The sequence below is a fragment of the Silene latifolia genome, chromosome 8 (assembly GCF_048544455.1).
Source record: "Silene latifolia isolate original U9 population chromosome 8, ASM4854445v1, whole genome shotgun sequence".
NCBI lineage: Eukaryota > Viridiplantae > Streptophyta > Magnoliopsida > Caryophyllales > Caryophyllaceae > Silene > Silene latifolia.
The window spans coordinates 81735611-81758505 of record NC_133533.1 but is presented as its reverse complement, the minus strand read 5'-3'; the positions used below and the strand labels follow the sequence as shown (position 1 = coordinate 81758505).

Sequence of the window (22895 nt, the reverse complement as noted above, 5' to 3'; positions counted from 1 at the left end):
TCCCTTGAAGTATTGCACTACTCACCTTAGTGAAGGCGATAGTCTCAAGCTTCCGGATCGACTTCTTCTTTGTGAGGATATCTTTCATGTATTTCGCATAGGCCGGCACGTGATTGATTAATTCCGTGAAAGGAATTGAGACTTCCAAATTCTTCACAATTTCCATGAACTTTCCAAGTTGATCATCAAATTTGGGCTTGGCTTGATGACTTGGAAAAGGAAGTCTAATCACAATGGGCTCCTTCTCCTTGGCCTTGTCTTCATTTTTCTTTGAACTTTCTTCTTTTGATGATTCTCCATCTTTGGAGTTTTGCACAATTTCTTCCTTTTCACTAGCTTCCACAACTTCATCCTCAACTTGCTTCTTCGGTGCTTCATACCTTGTACCACTTCTCAAGTGAATGGCACTAACCGTTTCATGTCTAGGGGGATTACTTTGAGGTGGTAATTGCTCCTTTTGTCTTTCTGAGCTCGAAGATGCTAGTTGAGTCAATTGTGTTTCCAACATCTTGGTGTGAGCTAGAATGTTGTTGATGGTGGTTTCCTTTGCTTGGCTATCTTTTTGCATTTGAGTGAAAAATTCTTGTTGATTCTTTTGCATTTGGAGGACCGCTTTTTGGACATCAAAACCTTGGTCATTTTGGTGATTGTATGGATTTTGATTTTGGTAACCTTGGTTTTGATTGTAAAAGGGTCTTTGATTTTGGTTTCTCATGGGTGGTGGAGTGTATGTTGTTTGAGAGTTTTGAACATTTTGGCTTTTGTATGAGAGATTTGGATGGAATTTGGTGTTTTCATTGTAAAAGTTGGAATAAGGGGTACCACTCTTGTATGCTTGGAAAACATTCACTTGTTCATTTGTTCCCCTACATTCACCTTGGTCATGTCCCAAAGTTCCACAATTCTCACATATCCCACTTGGGATTGATGAGGATGCCGTCATGGCATTAACATGATGCTTTGATGATTTTGAGTTTTCCTCAAGTCTAGCCATAGCTTGTTCAAACTTCAAGTTGATTGTGTCAATGTGAGCACTAAGTTGAGCACCCAATTGAGTAACGGAGTCCACTTCATGCTTTCCTCCTCTAGTAGCCTTGCGAGGTCTACTATATTGTGAGTTATGGACCGCCATTTCCTCAATCTTGTTCCATGTTTGATTGTCATCAACTTCGGTGAACATTCCATTTGATCCCATATTGAGAATGTTCCTAGAATCTTCATATAAACCATTCCAAAATTGTTGTACCAAAAACCATTCGCTAAGTCCTTGGTGAGGACATGAGCGACAAATTCCCTTAAACCGCTCCCAAGCTTCATACAAAGACTCTTCATCCCTTTGCTTAAAACCCGTAATTTGAGCTCTTAGCATGTTAGTCTTTTCCGGTGGGTAGAATTTTTTGTAGAAAGCTAGAGCCAACTTCTTCCAAGAATCTATTCCAAGGGTGGCCTTATCAAGGCCCTTCAACCATTGCTTCGTGGTGCCAATTAAAGAAAAAGGAAATAAGACCCATCTAATTTGGTCTTGAGTCACGCCCGTTTGAGAGATTGCATCACAATAGTCGCAAAAGGTTTCCATATGAGAATGAGGGTCCTCACTAGGCATCCCCCCAAATTGGCTCCTCTCAACTAATTGGATGAAGGCGGACTTGGCAATAAAATTTCCGGTTAGATGTTGCGGTGTAGGAGTACCATTTGGTAGATTCTCCTCGGTGGGTACGGAGTGTGACGAGAATTTAGGCATTGTAGGTGGATTTTGTGGGGTATTGTGTAATGGGTTCTCTTCTCCTTCTATTGCGAAAGGATTGACAAACTCACTTGTGGGTTGAACAACTTCACTAATACCTCTTAAATTCCTCCTAACAAGTCTCCTATTGTTCGTCAAGGTTCTTTCGATTTCACGGTCAAAAGGTAACAAATCACCTTGTAACCTTCTAGACATGCAAAATATCAAACAACTTGAAAACAATTAGAACAAACCTTGAGGAGTTTTACCTCCCCAAGGCGAAGAAAGACACAACTAATAACAATAAAAAGAAATCTAAATCAAACAAACACCGTCCCCGGCAACGGCGCCATTTTTTGATGCGAGTCCGTTTCGTGTTCACAAATTAAGATGTGGTCGTTGGGTCACGGTCGAATCAAAACACAATTTATAGCTTCACAAACAACTCTACAATTAGTAAAGAGGCAAGTAAAGGTCGGATCCCAAGGGACGGGTATTGAAATGAGATTTCTATTGAAACTAGTGGTGTCTAAGGGGTGTCACAAATTGGGTTGATGTAGAAGGTCACTAACCTAAAATAGCAATGAAAATAAACAAGCAAGATGAATTAAAGGGGTGTAAACAATTGATTAAAGGCACTAGGGTGTCATGGGATCATAGGGCAATCATGGGATATGATCATACAAACATGTTCTCAAATTATAAGCAAGCAATTATTATTGTGATGGATTGAGTTGGGTTACATCTTACAATCCTAGGAAAGTTTGGGTCCCGGAGCCGAATCGATTAGATTGTACAACACCTACAAGTCGACTTAATCTTCCCTACTCAACAACATGCATGGTCTAATGAGACTCGAGTTGGGTTATGTCTTACAAGTCTCATTGAAAAGATAGAAGATGATAGTAAATGCAAGGATTCATAGGCTTAGCATTTCATCAAATATAACATGTGCATGAGTTGAGATCAAAACAAGCAAGCAAATAAAACATGAAAGCATATTAATTTAAGCATGAATCATTCCCCATGTTGGTTTCCCCTAATCACCCATTAACCCTAGCTAAGAGACTACTCACTCATTATCATGTTGATCATGCTAGCAAGGTTGTCAATCATACCAACAATATGAAACATGATGAATAAATGAAAGTAATTAACAATAATTAAAAAGGGATTAAGAGATTATACCTACTAATGATTCCAATAATAAAGCAAAGATAAAAGAAGTACTTGAATGCTTGATTGAGAGGTTGTCAATCTCCCAACAATAACCCAAATAATCTTCAATTACCCAAAATAAACGATGAACAAAAGAGAGATTAAAGAACTAAAACTTGGATTAAAACTTGATTAATACTTGATTACAATATTAAAGAGAGATTTGATTGATATTAACTATACTAATTATTGATAAGAAGAACATGCTCCTCTAATTAGACTAATGGGGTATTTATAGTGGAAATTAGGTAGGATGCATTAGGGTTAACTAAGGGCTAAACTAGTAATTACACTTTTTAGATTGAGCAAGGAGGAGCCGGTATTTTTCGAGAAAAGGGCTTCTTTCTTCGTAGCTTGGAGAAGACAATTCGTGCTGGAGCCGAATCCGGGCGGAATAAGGTCGGGACGGGCGGATTCTGGCGTTGGAATCCGAGCGGATTCAAGGGAATCCGGGCGGATTGTGGAGGTGGAATCCGAGCGGATTCAAACGAAGCCGCACGGATTGTGCAGCTGCGGGACGGACGGATTGGTGTCATTCCGCTCGGTTTGTCACTCAGCAACATATCTTCTTCTTTTCTTCCCTTTTCTTCATAAATTCCTTGGGGATTTCCTTGGGGACTCAAGGATCCTTTCTCAACATTGCTCTTCAACTATAATATGTACAAAGGCCTTCTAATCTTGTCTCTCCTTGATGCTTGGTCATTGAATTCGATCAATTTAGTCTCGTTTTGCCATGAAAATGCAAGATTCTTACTCCTTTCCTACCAAGGGATTAAAATCTCAAAGAATATGCAAAACAAAGAACTAAAGATAAGAAATGACCCAAATATGCACTAAAAAGCATGGGAACAAGGCTAATTCGGGGGCTAAATATGCGCTAATTATGGTCACATCATCCACTTAATAATTAACACAATTTAATTCCACTAACTCCCTCCATAATTTCGGTACATTCAATATAAAATGGATGGTCCATTTTATTTTGTCATTTGTCAATTGTAACATATGTGACATGTTACTTGACATATGAAATTGTAATGTAATTTTAACATATTAAAAATCAACATACTCAAAAAATATGTCATATACAAAATCGACTAGTAATTCGTAATTACTTGTACAAAAATGGTTTCCAAATTATAAACTACAACATTCTGTATTTATAATAATTTATTCATTCCGTTTCAATTGTTTCTGTAAACAATAATTTCATCTAAGTAATAAAACAATTCGATTACTTAGACCGTGTCTCATTTAATCATATTTACAATAAGATACGTAAATTATACTCACAAAATTATCCGTCAATTTTAAGCAATTTAATTAACTCGTATCGGTATAAGATTAATTAAATAATCAATTAAGAGTATTTCCCTATAGGTATGACCTAAGGGGATCAACTGATCACCACCGTCGCACGACAGTAATGTCAAACTCTAGTCAGCCAATCATTACCGATATGTGTGGACCAGTTGACTGTAAAATATTACATCCCACATGTATTCTTAAAATGAGATTTAATAATGATATTTAAATCATGTGATCGCACTATTGTTGAGGACACATTTCCCAACAGTTTTAGCTTGGATTTGCTCGATCGAGTGATATAAAAGCCCTCGAACAAGTATTTAGCTATTATACTCGGGATTTTTATCCCGTGATAGGTTTCGTTTTGTTAATTTTCACTTCCATATATAAGGGAGTCGTAACTAGGTTAATAGACACTTCTTCTTTTACCTTTTATGACTTCTCTTAATACACTTTACTCTCTTAATCTTTCCCTTAAACTTTCTACTGTAACTTTGCTCTTGGATTTCTTTGCTCGAATTTGGGTTGTTCTTTACGCCGGAATTCTTATGATTGTAATCCCTCTTCTCTTTATTAATCTTAATCTTGTTATTAATTGCTTTAATCCCTTGTTTCTCTTATCATTAATTTCTTCCCTAATTTCATTTATGCAATTTTATTGTTATTTCATCATGCTTTCAATTAGTTCATTCACTGTTATTAATATTGACAACATTTGTAATATGAGTAGCTAATTTCTCTTATGTTAGGACTAGGAAATCCATGGTAGGATTGCGACGATGTAGCGAATAGACTAGATGGTTTACTTGTGAGAATTTATCCCCATAGCAATATAACTGTACACCAATTTAGTTGAATGCATGCTTCTAAATTACATTAATCTAGTTAATTTCGTTCTGGATCAGAAGATTGGAATATGAACAACACTGCTATGAACAGTAGACTACCCTAATGAGGACGGAAGTTAAGTTAGCGGAAATCTAGGATAGAAAGTGGACCTAAGGACCTTTTCGTATCCTTCTCACGATGAGATTGTCTAGGCTATTTGCAGCTGAGTCGATAGACTACCATGGTGAACCGAAATCCTGACATACCTCTTTTATCTGATCACTTGTCTACTATTTTTCTGCCTTATTGCTCTTTCCCTATTTCTTTTTCCCTTAAACCTTTAGTAGTTTAGAAAATCAATTACAAAACCCCCATTTGTGACTTAGATAGACAGACTTTTAGATAGATACCTTGCCTCCCTGTGGAGATCGACCCTACTTATCACTAGCTTTTGTTAGTATATTTAAGTATTTATATTTGGTACAGAAACGACCGTTTCATTTCTCTAAGCAAGTAGTGTATGATGAGAAATTTTAGAACAAACGATACAATAAAGCAAGTGACTTGGGTTGCAAACCAAGTCAACAATATCCAAAATACAACCCGTGTTTAAAGGATACAAACAAATTTCCAAGTCACACAAGGAAATCAAAATAGTTCTAAAATTTCAAAGTTGAACATGAAAATAAAGACAAAGAAATATAAAGCCAAGCTTCCATAGATCTAGCTCCATGGGCGGCTACCTCTTGCTTCCCTCAAGATCTTTCAAGCTTGCTTTTCTTTGCCCTTGTCCTTGCTAGGATGCCCTAATTAGAATAAAAAGGGTAATCACAACTTGTATCAACATACCAAAGTTGAGATTAAAACATAAAAGATAGGGATAGTCATATACCTACTGGAATAACCTTTCCAGCCATAATATCGCCAAGATATTTTGAGCAGTTTCTCTTCCAATGCCCAACACCACAACAGTAGTGGCACTTGTCCTCGGATGAGGCACTGTACTTGGGCTTGGAGGAACTAGCTTCACAAGCTTTAGCTTTGTTCCTGTTGGGAGTTCGTTTCTTTCCCTTGTTCCCATTTTTCTTGAAAGTTCCCTTGCTCTTATGATAGACATTGAGCACATCTTTGGTGGAGCTAACACTTAGCCCCATAACCCTTTCGGCTTGCTCAAGCACTTTGTAACACCCCATACTCCAAGTGCCTTACCAGGACCACTCAGGTATAAGGATGCCACCATCTCGGTTACCCGAGCCATGATATTCATAAGACAATAACGAAACAACTTTAAAAGTAAATAAAGTTTAAAGTGATTACATAGCAATACCAAACGATAAAAAGAAAACAAGATCCTCGGACGGTCTCATCGCTAAAACTATCGAGCTATAAAACATCGTCTGACACAGCGGAAGACTTCTAACTGCCACGTGATGACTCATCCCAGCTATCCCATACGCATCACATCATACCTGCTCAATAACTGCTCACCACCCCCGAATGGATCACCACAGTTTTTAAAACATTTAAACGGGGTCAGTACTAATCACACAACTCAATATATATCAACAATAAGATAAACAGACAGCTTAACCGTCACACACACAACCACACCAATTCCAAGAATCTCAATCACCGATCGTCCACCGGACTACCGCCAATGGGGGACCGCAGCCGTACCCACCAAATCCCCGCTCCTCATAATGAGCGATAATCCTGTCCATTAATGTCCACATCCCTTCTGTGGCGGGTTCCAAAGAAGGCGAAACTAGGGCGTGAAGCCACTCCCGCAAGTGACCTCACTCAGCCGAGGCCACGCCTCGCCCAGAGACAACGATCACAATCACAATCACAATACAATTTCTATATCAAACAATCAATCTCAACACATCAACAATCATCCCATTATGGGACTAATACTGAGTAGGAAATCCTACCCGAACAAAGAACACAATCGAGACGGTCTCAACAATCGTATCACAAATCCTTTTCTACGAATCCTCCTCCTAACATATAATCACATAATTACTAACAATCACAAAACTAACACAAAACCCCCAATCCCAAAATTAGGGTTTAACGAAACTTGACGAAATACTATAAAATTGGTATGTAGATCTTACCCTCGACGCAAGGATCACAAAGGTATAAAGAACGATGGAATCCGAGCTCTCAAGCTCCGGGATTTGTCAACAACACGGATGAATGCGAAGAACGTAACTTGAATCTCCCTTTTAATGTTATTAGGTTTGTAAAAGTGTATTATGAAAGTGACGGAAAGATTAATATATTAATCCGTGTTATTAACAAAACCCGTTGAATTATCACTCGCTAACCGAGCTACTCGATCGAGTAGCTAAGGTATTCGATCGAGTGCCCCCTTACTCGATCGAGTATCCTAGTTACTCGATCGAGTACCCAACAGGTCAGAAACTATTTTAAAACGCAACTCACCCTTACTCGACAGAGTAAGGCCTACTCGATAGAGTACCGAAAGACTCATAAATACGGAGTATTACAGTCTTCCCTCTTTAAAAAGAACTTCGTCCCCGAAGTTCAACCCATACATAAAAACAAACATACTAACTCGGTCAAGACGGAACAAAGCTACTAAGAACTCAAAACAAAACCCCAACTTAGAGAACATGAAACATTGAACTCTTAACACCAACTCTACCAACTATTCCTACCTCCACACCTCGCTCACGATGTCGTATCAACTACATCATAAACTCTCCCGACACTAACTCCATACATAACCAACTACATAAACATCAAACGGAATGTTACATTCTACCACCCTTAAAAGGAACTTCGTCCTCGAAGTTTACTCACACTCATAACCTCATCATCCAACTGTCAACACTATCGAAGTATTCTCGCATTCCTAATATTGAACTACTACAAGCACGTCCATGACCTTTTAACACTATCAACCAAAACATATACAAATCCATACCTTATGCTACACCAACACTCTACTTCCAAATATACTACCATATGTACAACCATCAAAATCTCTTTTATCGCATCCTACTCCTCTTAAGATAAATGTTACGTCCTCGTAACTCACTAATACTAAATCCTAGATATATCTTTTCATTATCCTCATCACCACCGCAAGGCAAAGATAATCACCTAGAACCTAAACACTCGCCATGCACATATCCAAGGCTCTCTTACTTAAACAACTCTCATACTTCACTTCACTCGTCACACCACCTAACCTATACCACAAAATCCTTAACTTAAACCAAAACTTCACTTGTTCCCTACTACCGCAACATGACACACCTCTCTATATAAACTACATAAAACTCTTATCGTCAAAAGCATAACTCACGATCCACACTTGTTACGTACACTCACACTAGATCCTCAAGTTCATTTCTTCCATTACCGCAAGACTCATATATAACTTAACACGACACTAATTACTCAACACCCTACACTCACTGTCTCAACAAAGGATTATGCACCACCTGCATATATCAGATCATGACTATGACTACTGATGCCTCAACTTAAAACAAGATCAAAATTACTGTATCAACTTCTCACAACTGTGTCCCATCAACAGAATGTCACTATACCATGACAACAACGAAAACATGTACAACTCTCTTTCATATCATACTCTACCCTCATTCTCAAACTTAACCTGGTAAAGAAAACATCAATAAACAAAACAACTGTCTATCCGTACAAACTGAAACTCACAGGAAGCAACATTAAACAAAACAACAATTTATGTGTAACTGGTATGTACTTTCGAAACTTGAATCATAATCATCCCGCCTACTCCACCACAACCGGTGACGACATCACAATACCACCACCAACAGCTACACCGCAATGCGAAAATACCCGCATCACAACACTAGGTATCGTGCCCGGATCACCACCCGAGGCACCACAACCACATCGATAGTCATCACAACTTACACAGTCCCATAAACACTGACGCAACATAACTTCTCGGACAAGAAAAACTTACTCAAATCCACTTTACTAAATCATAATGCAACATGTTATATGAATTAAACAAATAATAATCTCATGAACATCATCCTTACCATTTCACGGAATAAACAAGTATCATCCATACACATACAATTTTAACTATCCATGCCAGATCAATCACATTATTACCTTTTTAGCCTCATTCCATCAGATTGTCGTACCCTACATATATCACAAACATTCATATAACATCTTTATAACTATCACACCATACCGCTTCTCGTGAGGTCAGAACCTCACACAAACATTTATACACATCATAGACCCATAATCATATCCAACTAGTCAATCCTGATCACGTAAGTTACCACTCGATAAAGGTTACCTGTCGCCCGAGCTTAACTCATATGCCCCTCATAACATATTTTCCCATTCGCATAACCATCACCTCATGCCATACCATTAATATTCAACCACTAGCGCTCGCCTCGTATAACCAAATCTTATTCTCCTTTACAACCATACATATCAATCCGGCCACCTCTCTAGGACTGCTGTCTTTCTTATCTATCATCACCCTTAACCATAGTGACAACACCACAATACCACCACTACTCGTATATCAAACCTCTTACACTCGTATCTAAATAACACGGTTTTTCTCCTATCTTTGGTTAACATCCCCAAATAAAGAACATCAAACCCATCAACAAAATTACCTCAACATTATTCCCAATACTATCTTAATTGTATCGTCATCTAACTTTCCACCAAAAATCTCATATCGTGTAAATACTCCACCAACTCTTACCCCCTTAATTCCTCGAAACTCATTATTAATCATGTTGTCCTGAAGCTCCCATGTAACCATTAACTAATATCCTCAAGATAATATCACACATTTCGATGATTCCTTACCTTTATCTCACATAACTCCGGTGAAAATTTTCCTTAGCTTACTTTTTACTCTTCTTTTCTCTTCACATTCAACAATACCATTTAATAGCTCAACTCCTTATTACTTCTATCTAATTCTTTAGTGCTCCGGTTAACTTCTCATTCCGCCAAAGCTCAAATCCCATTATTTCATGTCGATATCATCTCACTCTTTCTTACCATGGATCTTCTCTTATTATGCTATCGCTCACACTTGTCACTAACCTATCCATAAAATCAACGTTCACTGTTTAAACAACTTCATTTAATTTCATGCCGTTAAATGCCCAAAGAAATCACATGTAGTTTCACCTCTTAATAAACCAAATCTCCCAAACTCACTCACTGTCTACCAATCCACCTCGCAACATGTCTCCATAAAGTTCACTATATACTACTCTTCTCAACCCCTTTAAAACGAACTTTCACTGCTTATATTCTTGACTCACTCGACTCCTAACCATCTCTTTCCGTAATTCTTTACACATCTCAAGTTGCCACTATCCAAATCCTTACTCTCAATCATTTCATTCTCACGTTCCTTAGACTCACATCATCCCTTGTCCATATTCACTTACTTTTTACATTACTCAACATACAAACATATCACTCATCTCATCTCACAAAACATGCTCTATGTCTCTATAAACCATACCAATCTTCCTTTTCTTTTTCCACTATCTATCACAACACATATAACTCATGTCCTCCAACCGAACTCCTACTCACTACAGGTGCCAGTCACTACACCATAAGATTGGGTAACTTACATATCAAGACCAACATACATGTAAAACAATGCATAAAGAAGCAAAATAACACCTTTGAATTAAACATAATATGCAACGAAGTCAAAGGGTAAGCATATGACCCAAAACAGGGGTTACTAGATCGAGTACCGGCCACTCGATCGAGTAAGGGACTTACTCGATCGAGTAAGTGAAGATCAGAAGCACGTAAAACAAATCACCAGGGCTACTCGATCGAGTAGCTAAGGTACTCGATCGAGTTCCCCCTTACTCGATCGAGTATCCTAGTTACTCGATCGAGTACCCAAATTCTCAGCACTGTCCAGTTTTCGTAAAACAGTCATAACTCACTCATTTCTTGGTCGGTTTGGGCGTGTGACCTATCGTTAGAATCGTAAAAGAACAAGCTATCACCTCCAATTGGAATCACATTAAAATCATTTATGCATCTCAAGTTATAACAGTTTAAAGACAACCTCTTTATAATCGAAAAACACAACTACTTGATTTTACTTCCAAACAACTTAAACAACAACCAAGCAAACAAAACCAGTCCAAAACTCATAAAACCAGTATTCATAATCATATGTTACTATTTTCAAAAGCCAAGCAACAACATTAATCATGCACATAGATTATTTAACTTGTCAATCACAATTTACCACATGCTTTTATTTTATAACTTTACGTACACAATAACATAATATACGACATAAAATCCCCTATTCACACGTTACTAACATTGCAACATCATACAATCCATTACCCACATAAACATGCTCCACACATGAATTTCATATTCTTATGCAATTACTTACTTAATCTCTTCCAACCAATTCATCCATTACATCTACACACTTCTTACAACATATATACATGAACAACCGTGGACAAGTACATAAACTTATCATACAACTCTATGCAAACAAAATATACGTATACAACACAACATTTCTATTCTCATGTTATTATTATGTCATATTATGAATCATCCATCATGCTTCTCATTCCAACAACAGTTCTATATATCTCATCCATCTTTCTTTCACATTCTCAATTTTCTACTCCAAACATCCAACAATTACACATACTTCATCACATCCACACACAAGCTAACAAACAACGCATACGACCTTAACATACACCCCCCATGTGACCGGTTCAAAATTGTAGGGCAAGTTCGTGACTTTAGGACGTCTCCCAAGCCTTTGCATTAGCTCCTATAACCTTTACCCCGGGTTCATTTTAATTGACTCCCTATATTCATTAGATTTATTGGTTACAGGTTTCAGGATCGTCGCTCTGATACCATTTGTAACACCCCCATACTCCAAGTGCCTTACCAGGACCACTCAGGTATAAGGATGCCACCATCTCGGTTACCCGAGCCATGATATTCATAAGACAATAACGAAACAACTTTAAAAGTAAATAAAGTTTAAAGTGATTACATAGCAATACCAAACTGATAAAAAGAAATACAAGATCCTCAGACGGTCTCATCGCTAAAACTATCAAAGCTATTAAACATCGTCGACACAAATAAAGACTTCTAACTACCACGTGATGACTCATCCCGCCTATCCCATACGCATCACATCATACCCTCAATAATCGCTCACCACCCCCGAATGGATCACCACAGTTTTTAAAACATTTAAACGGGGTCAATACTAATCACACAACTCAATATATATCAACAATAAGATAAACAGACAGCCTTAACCGTCACACACACACCCCACACCAATTCCAACAATCTCAATCACCGATCGTCCACTGGACCAGCCCCCGCCGATGGGGGACCGCAGCCGTACCCACCAAATCCCCGCTCCTCATAATGAGCGATAACCCCGTCCATTAATGTGCACATCCTTCGTGGCGGGTTCCCCGAAGGCGAAACTAGGGCGTGAAGCCACTCCCGCAAGTGACCTCACTCGGTAGAGGCCACGCCTCGCGAACCACGTACAACGATCACAATCACAATCACAATCACAATACAATTACTATATCAAACAATCAATCTCAACACATCAACAATCATCCCATTATGGGACTAATACGAGTAGGAAATCCTACCGAACAAAGAACACAATCGACGGTCTCAACAAAAGATTATCACAAATCCTTTTCTACGAATCCTCCTCCTAACATATAATCACATAATTACCAACAATCACAAAACTAACACAAAACCCCCAATCCCAAAATTAGGGTTTAACGAAACTTGACGAAATACTATAAAATTGGTATGTAGATCTTACCCTCGACGCAAGGATCAGAAAGGTATAAAGAACGATGGAATCCGACCTCTCAAGCTCCGGGATTTGTCAACAACACGGATGAATGCGAAGAACGTAACTTGAATCTCCCTTTTAATGTTATTAGGTTTGTAAAAGTGTATTACGAAAGTGACGGAAAGATTTATATATTAATCCGTGTTATTAACAAAACCCGTCGAATTATCACTCGCTAACCGAGCTACTCGATCGAGTAGCTAAGGTACTCGATCGAGTGCCCCCTTACTCGATCGAGTATCCTAGTTACTCGATCGAGTACCCAACAGGTCAGAAACTATTTTAAAACGCAACTCACCCTTACTCGACAGAGTAAGGCCTACTCGAGAGAGTACCCAAAGACTCGTAAATACGGAGTATTACACACTTTGAGCAACTCATCAAGGGAGACTTTATTGTCTTGCATATTACAATTTACCCGGAATTGAACATATGCCTTGATTTTGTTAAGGGAATGAAGAATCCGATCAATCACGAGTTCCTCGGGAATCTCCACCTTATGCATTTTTAAGGTCTCAACATGCTCCATCAACTTGAGCACATGAGGGCTAACTTTTTTGTCCTCCTTAATGTTGAGATCAAAGAATGCGGAAGCCGCCTCATATTGTATGACCCGTGGAGCTCGTGAAAACATGTTCACAAGTTTCATGTAGATCTCATGAGCGGTGCTAATCTTTATAGAACTTCTTTGGAGTTCGGCCTCCATTGCAAAGATCAACACATTTTTGATCGCGGCCGACTTCTTTTGGTAAACCTCATAGGCTAGCCTAGCGGCGGTGGTAGACCTAGCATTAGGTTCGGCGGGAGATGCCTCGGTAAGGTAACGAAGCTTGTCGTCACCCTCCGCGGCCAAGCGAAGTTGCGCATCCCAATCGGCGAAATTGGACTCATTCTTTTCTAACTTACATCGATCCATGAAGGATCGGAGCCATGACACATTGGTAAGCGTGTTGGAACTAGTGGTTGCGGATGTAATTGGAGTTGCCATTGCAATTGAGAAAACAATTTTGACTAGAAAATAGGAAGTGAAGGAATTAAAAAAAAAAAAATCTATCGTTTTAACAATACTTGTAAACACTTTAAGAAAGTTTTAGCATTTATATAGTGACCTCTACCCAACTATCATAAATGATTCCGAGATCCAAATTTATATTAACTCGGGCAAGGTGAGCCGATTCATCCCTTATTAATATAACTCGGTGGATTAACCTCTTAATCGAGTCTACTTCAAGAACTCTCGGTCGATAAAAATTACTTTAATATTTATCTTTAGCCCGGAACACATGCGACTACGGTCACGAATACTTCCGTTGAGCTCAATCCAAATTTCTATGTAATAACCTTTTATTACCCACTTACCCAACGTAACAAGTTTAGTACCCCGGTGAGCCGAGCCTACTTCCTCATGAAATTGGGGCTCATGGTTTCTACTATTTGGTAAGGCTAATTCTCAATTATTATATGTGAGAGGACTTGTAAATTTATTATCTATCACGTTTTAAGTGAACTAAAGTGGTGAACTACGATAATTATAATTGACACGGTCGATGACTCGATATGATATGCATGTGTGTGTTATGGCGATTTGGCAATGCATGCAACATATTAAAAGAAATGCAAAGCAATAAAATTCCTAGTATGACCTTCCTAAAATACAAAAATCAAATAATCTATTACATATTCGGAAACCAACTCCTTTGGTCCCTTGAATCTTCAAGTGGCACGCCTTCCAAGAACAGCGTCTTTGTCGGAACACCTTCCCCAATGGCACCGTCTTGAAGAAGTTATGTAATTACAAATAATAATAAAAATACAAAGCTATTCCTATTATACATTTGTAAAATGGAAAAACTAGTAAAAATAAAAGTGATACGAGATCACATTAAATTACCACCGAATCAATATTCCCTTTCATTACGGGTAATATTGATTAAAACTAAGGCCATACTAAGATAAAATTACATAATTCAAAATTATATAAATAAAAGGACATTCAACAATTGAAATATGCAGCATTATAATATGTATCTATCATGCCAAATTATATGCCAAATCGCCCTATTTAACTTAGATCGTATATATAACCCAGTTTTATGGAAATGCGTGATAATAACTTCTTAAAATCACAAATTAACACTTAAATCACATCTAAGCTCAAGTTAATTATCCTAACACTCTTAGGACTCAAAAATTAGTCATCACTCAATTTTTGACAATAATTCAACTTGATTTAAGTTTTATGCTCATTTTTTACCTTAAAATCATAATATTTATGAAATAAATCCAAATTAAATTACAATAATTTTAAAATTTGAATTTTAAATTTTTGAACATTCTGGAATAAATCCATGACACTGATAATATCAAAAATCCTAGTTAAAATTTTCGAATTAATTTCGAGAAAATATAGTTGCAATTTATCGGTTTTATCTCATAAAACATCTAAAGTACCCAAAAATTAATCCAATAAATTTTACAACCTTAGATATGATTAGTGGGATATTTATTCAACCTAAATAATTTTCTCATGCCATGCAATTCATTTTAGCTATTTATGCTAAAATAGTCACTATTTACGCCATTTTTACACTAAAAATTCATAAATCATGCTAAATGAGATCATTTCATCTCAAAATTTACATACACTCTGTAAATCATGCATGTGACAACATATTAAAGTTTCCTGACCTGGTTCGAAGATTAACTATTTTTAACCATTTTACCTCTTTTAATCCATTTTTATCTCATAAAAATTATAAATCATGCAATATTAATCAAATGAATACGAGATTTTACACACAACTTGTAAAATATGCATGTGAGGTCATATAAAATTTTCAAGGTCAGAGAGTAAGTTTAACCATTTTTAGTCATTTAACCTCCATTTATGCCATTTTGGCATTTTTATCTCATAAACATCATAAATCATTAAATATTAATCACATTAATATGATATTTTACATGCAATACATAAAATATTCATGTGAGATCATACTAAAATATCACGGCCAGTAGTAAAGGTTAACTTATTTTAGTGAATAAAAGTTCATTTTACGCATAAAAATGTAATTATTTCACTAAAAATCATAAAGAAGAGCAATAAATTACCATAAATCATAAAAATGAACTAAAAACATTTTAGGACCAGAATATATAACATGCATTATGATTTCGTGACTTACTCTTATAAATCACAAATTTTTAGTTTTATATGTTTACATATTAACTCGAAAAAACAATAACGATTATGCATGCAACATCTTATGCTCTGATACCACTTGTTAGGTTCATATACCTATTATTAGACTCCTATAATAGTGAACTAATTACCTTCTTAATTATTTGTTCTTTTGTTCTAGTGCATGCATAACAAAATAAGAAATTTATAAGAAAAACAATGTCCCTTATATTGTATATTGATTCGAAATTAATGGGCACAAATAAGGTCACCTTCCTTATTTGTTCTTGAGCTTAATATGTTGGATGATCCTCTAAAATCCCAAAGTAGAGATCCTCCTTAGATTGCACCCAAGACTAATCCCTTAAACTAGTATACTAATTAACTAGATTAATACACTAGTACCCTTAAAATTAATTCTAATATTATTACTATTACTACACTAGTAATCTTATTTTGATATTAGAATAGATGAACAAATGCTTGTATTTCTAAAAACTTATTTTAGAGAGATTGAGAGAATATGAGAATGTTTTGCATGTAGAAAATGTGAATGAATGAGTGAATGGAAAAAATGAGAACAAAATTCTCATAAAGAGGAGGTGGAGGCCGGGTATGGTGTGTCCAAAGAGGGCATCTTACTTTCCCCTTTTTGTCTTCACAAGAATTGGATGTGTAAGATGTGTATGAGTAGGTGTAAGGCTAGTTGTAGGTAGGCATCATCATGCTATTTTATCAAATAAAATAAAACAACCATAACCCACTAACACTCCCTCCATTTCGGTCCAACCTACATAAAATAAACTACCATTTTATTTTGTCAATTTGTCATTTGTCACACAATATGTTACATATAGTATTTACATGTTATTAATTAATTTAATGCATATTTATCACATAAATATCATTTTATAAATTGATTAAATTAAATACAACAAATTGACTAGTGATACTTGATCACATATATAAAATGGGTCATATAATTATAATTCACAACATCTTGTAATTATAATTAACCATTCATTCTAATCTCAATTGTTTCTCAAACAATAAACAATTTTAGTAACAAAGTATTTCAATTAATAAAATGAATCTTATTTAATCCCATTACAATAAGATATAAATATTCTCTCTCACAATTGAATTGTTCAATTTTAAGGAATTGATTAACTTGTATCGTCATACAATTAATCAATTTATCCATTAAGGGAGTTGTCCCTTAGGTATGACCTTAAGGGATCAACTGACCACCACCGTCATATGACAGTTATGTCAAACTCTAGTCAGCCATTCTTTTTCGATTAATGATGATCAGTTGATTATATAATGAATCATCCCTTACGTATTCTTATTATGAGATTTAATTATGATATTAAATCATGTGATCGCACTATTGTTGAGGACACATATTCCAACAATCTCCCACTTGTCTGAGAAAAGTGTGCGTCACCAATTCTCTTGTCCTATTACAATCTCCCACTCAATGCAAGGTGTCTCGCAGGTCGTACTTGCACTTGATCATATCTTGAGTTGTTTCCTCGATCTAGAGTATAACTGTCTGACCGGAATTATCTACCATAGATACTTTCCGTGCGTGGCCACGCATTTCCAGTTCACTACTCCTCGAGTGGCCTTGAGATTTCAAACAACCCTGACAAGGGGTGGAGAATTCCTATCCACTATTCCCTTCGTTCAGCCACAGTTCATCATAACCCAAAATATACCCATTTGAACTCATTTACGACAGTCGTAGAGCATAATCAAAGCCAATCAGAAATTGTGCAAACTTGGGCTAATAGTCTCTAGTCAAAAGAATTGACTCATAAGAATACTATAGCAGATCTTGCCACCACCAGGCTTTATGAATAACCGGAACTCTATAAGTTGTCACTGCCCGACAGAGTGTCCCATACAGTCTACCTATGTGATCGACTAGTCATCCCGTATGACTCTATGGCAATTGAACTTGCCATCAATCGCATCACACTCTAGTCGCTTCGAGACGTCACCTCATATAAGTAACTAGGGGCGAATACCATGTCAATCCAGTTCACTTTAATGGGGTTCAATTTGTCTCTACAACCCATTTGGATACGACAAGGTAATGGGTGAGTTCAATAAAACTCAAACGATAAATGCGATTATCATATATGAATAGTCAATACACTATTACTACTTCATATCTTATAATCTTTTGTGTATCTTTTACACGAGTCAACCCAAATCTCGAATGTCCAAAATAATGCCATGAATGTCTTTATCATGCCATTTGCATTAAAATGACCCTAATTAGAGTCAAAACCGACACCGGGCAAAAAACCGACTCGAAATTCAAATCCCGACTCACAAGGGTCAAACCCGAGTCAAGCACACAAAATACCTACCTCAAGAAACACCCAAAATCATCTTATTAGGTGCCCATATTGTTACACGACTTCCTATTTGATTACCACAAATTAAACCAACCAAATGATAGATAGGGGAAAGGCCACTTCCAAATTGAAAAGGACAGTACACCCCCCTTCCATAGCAGGCGTGGTCGCGCCTCGATGGGGTGTCTACTTAGCCTCCAAGAAAACTCAACCGACCTACCATCCCACAATTCTCTATAAATACCAACCTTCACACACCATAATCTTTATGCGAGTATCCGCCCCCTGTTTTCTCCCTTAAAATTCTAGACTCGACTTCTCAAGTCACAATACGACACGTGTTTACGACCTACGATCGTAAATACAAGCCTTACACATTGTTTGGTACCGTCATCGTGCATTAAATCACTTGACCGACTATCTCGACCAACTACACCATCACTAAACTTAACAAAACACTCTTTTTACTTACTAAAACGGTTTTAAACCGAGTTTTCCGACCAAACAAGTTGATACACTTACTTCGTTTTCTCGCCACAAGCCTAGCATGTAAGTATGAGGGTGCAAAAATCTTCTTTCATTATGTTTTCATATGTTTCATGACTATAACATGCTAAATCATGCATAACATGGTCTAAAACATGGGAAGAATGAGCCAAAACCAGATTTTTGGTTAAGGCAGAAGCTATTTACGTAGCATACAGGCTCGCACCTAAAGCAGCTAACCAACCTAAATCCAAACCGTGTTTGGTTTCTTCATCTCTTCCATTTTTATTTCATATTTGTAATCGTTTTTTACCATTTCAAGTATTTTCAAACCATTTTTCTTTATGACAAGTTTTTAACCATAAAACACTAATCATCCTCGGTTCCTAATACCATGACGGTTTAATCTGTGTTTCGGTGATAATATTTGGTTAATTACATTATAAAAGGTATTTTAAAACCTTTTATTTCATTTCGTTACATTTTAAAGGGTATTTTAAAGCCTTTCTCATTTCTTTACATTTTGAAAATAAATGTATTAGTCACCAACACAAAGTCATCCTTGGTTCTACATACCATGTCGGATTTTAACCCGAGTACGATGATGAATATTGACTAATTACAAACAAATGAACTTAAAACAATTAGTTCATAATCATTTTCAAAACTATTCATGTCAAGCTTGCAAAGTCGAACCCGACATCGAATATTGTCAAAACAATGACGATTATTCAAGTCTCGTTTTTCAAATCAACATAAAAAGCGGCCTAAACGGCCTTTTCAAATCAAGACGGGTTTTAACACCCATTTTTCAATGCATTTTTACAAACCCTTTCAACGTTCAGAAGACGTTTTCCATCGTCTGTTGACCCGCGCCTAAACAGGCCATTTTATTTTTTAATTTTCAAACCAAGGAAGACCCACTTGCATCGCCAACCAGCTCGCGCCTCTTATGGTGGTCTGATGCAGACTAGGGCAGACGCACTTGCATCGCCAACGGGCTCGCGCCTCTTATGGCTGCCTGATGCAGGGTCTATTTTCCCTTCCAGCACTTGTCTAGGACGATCCCGATTTCGGTTAACCCGAATACAGGATGGATCAGATGACGAATCTGCTCATTCAACATTATATTTGCAAAATGCGTTACTAAGACAAATGGATCACGTTATGCACCATAAACCTAATTTGGTAAATGGATGTTTAATTTCCGTTTTCACATGCAAATCAATCTAAATCCAACTTCGACATCAATTTCATGCTATGTGGATAAAAAAACCGACTTATCACATTCTCACATGTTAGGTTACGCTTTTGGATGCGTATTCATCCATTTAAACCATTTTATCAACTCTTGCACTTAAACAACCACGATCGATCAGTAGAGGCCGCTAACGCGGGCGGGATTAGGTGTCCGATTAAAGGGCTTCCCAATACTGACCCTCACTCCTTACTCAGAACCTTTGGATAGTGTATGGCCTTATCCAGGGCGCATGAGAGTCATTTTAGGCATAGAATGCTAAAAGGGGGTAGAGTCCTTATTTTTAGTACCTATGTCAAACACCGCTTTTTGCCTTGATTGACCTAGGTATAAAGTGGATTCGAACGGGTTCCAAGCATCCCATAAATGCTTGGTGGCGGCTCCAAACATCTCTAACATCATTTCGAGACCTTTGCCGAGATGAAACCGACCGATCTAAAGCGATCCGGTCGAAAGCATTATTACGCCGCCGAGCGTGGCTTTCAAAAGACCGCTGCACGTCCATAATTTGGCTTGGCGTGCAGGTGGCCCGTGACTATAGACCGGTAGGCGGCCTACGTCCGCAGACCAGCTTGTGGCCCATATCCACAATAGTACGAGACCTTTTGGGAAGGAGCCTAAGAGTAAATCCGTGACGGTTGGCCCAAAGCGGACAATATCGTACTATTATGGATATTGGACAGGCCCAACACGAGGTATTCACGCTTCCGCATAACAAGTGATATCAGAGCTAGTTTAAAATTGGGCCTAGGCCCTACAACGTACAAATGGTAGATCTTGGAGAGCATAATAGATAGCATTTACGAGTCATGGACACATGGGCTCGATTTGGCATACTGTTTGCAATCTCAAGTCCATGGATGCTACGTTGGTGAAGTATCGAGTCAAGACTTGAAAGTGACGTACACTGTAAGGCATGGATCTCCTAGCTCAGGGTAAGTCCATGAGCAAGCCTGGTCCAGGGTTAAATGGATGAAAGGCGTCATAGGTCTTATGAGACAAAGACCATTTGTATACTAGAACTGTTGATCAGGTGGACCCTTATCAGGTAGGGTGCCACAGGTCTGGTGGGCCCTTTCGAGGTTGGATGCCAGAGACCGTTGGTGTTCTAGGACTCATGAAATGGCTGACTAGTCCAGGGTATAATGGATGCAGATGATGTTCGATATGCATGTGTAACAAATTTCCAAGAAGGGTACATTGACATGAAGACTTAGGAGCATGTGGGGACACTCACTAGACCAGACGATGACATGTGGTACAAGACATGGCTCGTGGTAGTATGATGTGTCGGCTAAGAGGAGGTTATCAATACTTTTGATGTTTCGGGTGTGTAGAAGTTGGGGTTGTAGGTGTGGAAAATTCTCCATAGAGGTCAAGGTCTGAGTCAAGATGGTGATCCTTGGTTTGAGGGGAGGATTGTTAGGATGCAAACCCTTGTCCCACATCGTTAGTGTAATGGTGAAAACTCATCTTTATAAGTATCCAGAGAATATAATAGTACATGGTCTTTTGGGAATGAGCCCAAGAGTAAATCCGTGAGGGCTTAGCTCAAAGCGGATAATATCGTACTATTATGCATAGTGGACACCGGCGCAGCAGAGGCCTAACATGAGGTATTCACGCTTCCGCATAACAGTTGTCCTTTTTATTTTAAGAATGATTTGATGAGTAATTTGATGATTCACACTTAATTTGATCCACTTGTCATTTAGTAATTGACCTCATTCTCTTTCATTGGTCTTTGTGCCAAAATTAAAGGATAACAAATGATCGAGACGGAGGGAGTATAACTTTTCCTTAAAAATAACACCCATGGACCTAGCTCGTATTTGTACAAGAATGCAGGAAGGGTAGACATAATTGTCGTTTACCCATTAATTTATGGGAAATGCTTTATACAACCCAATGGGTTGTATTTAAGCATTTAATACCCTTCCAAATTTGGTATTAATTTAAAAATTAGAGAATAAATTACACATAAATTAAAGCAATTAATGTATATATTAAGTGTTTATTTCCATTTTTAGTTTCTTAAATACAACCTATTGGGTTGTATTTATCATAACCCTTAATTTATATTCGGAGTTAAAGCTAGTAACAACTTTTTTTATGAGTTAAACATAGCGAGCACTTAATACTCCAGTAAGTGAATTATACATCTTATGAACTACATCAGATGATATAGTTTTTGAGCATTAATAAAAAGTTTATGAGTTTTGTTTTAAAAATTATGAGTTTTATTAGAAAGTTTTTGGGTTCATTCTTTTCAACATAAAACTAAAAAAATTACAATATAACTCAAAAACATTAATATAAGCTCAGAAAAATTCAAGTTTTGACATCAAAAAATTAACATGTAACTTTTAACTTTATAAAACTCGAAAAAAATATACAAAAACTCAAATATATATAGAGTCTGATATAATACATCCGATGTATAATCCTTTTTCTCGTTAATACTCGACATAATACTGAAAACGAGGTTGGCAGATTGAAAAAAAGTTGACGGTACAGACTTTAATACTTTTGGCATCGCAATATGGGCAAGGAATTGATTCCTAATACTAATGTTACAAATG

At 37.2% G+C, this 22895-nt stretch overlaps 1 non-coding gene across 1 annotated transcript; it reads left to right on the top strand.

Moving 5' to 3' along the window:
• The first annotated feature begins 1262 nt into the window (after positions 1-1262).
• Positions 1263-1369, top strand: LOC141597757 (small nucleolar RNA R71). The gene has a single exon (XR_012522975.1). It is a non-coding gene; the product is annotated as a small nucleolar RNA R71 (small nucleolar RNA).
• The last annotated feature ends 21526 nt before the right edge of the window (positions 1370-22895 follow it).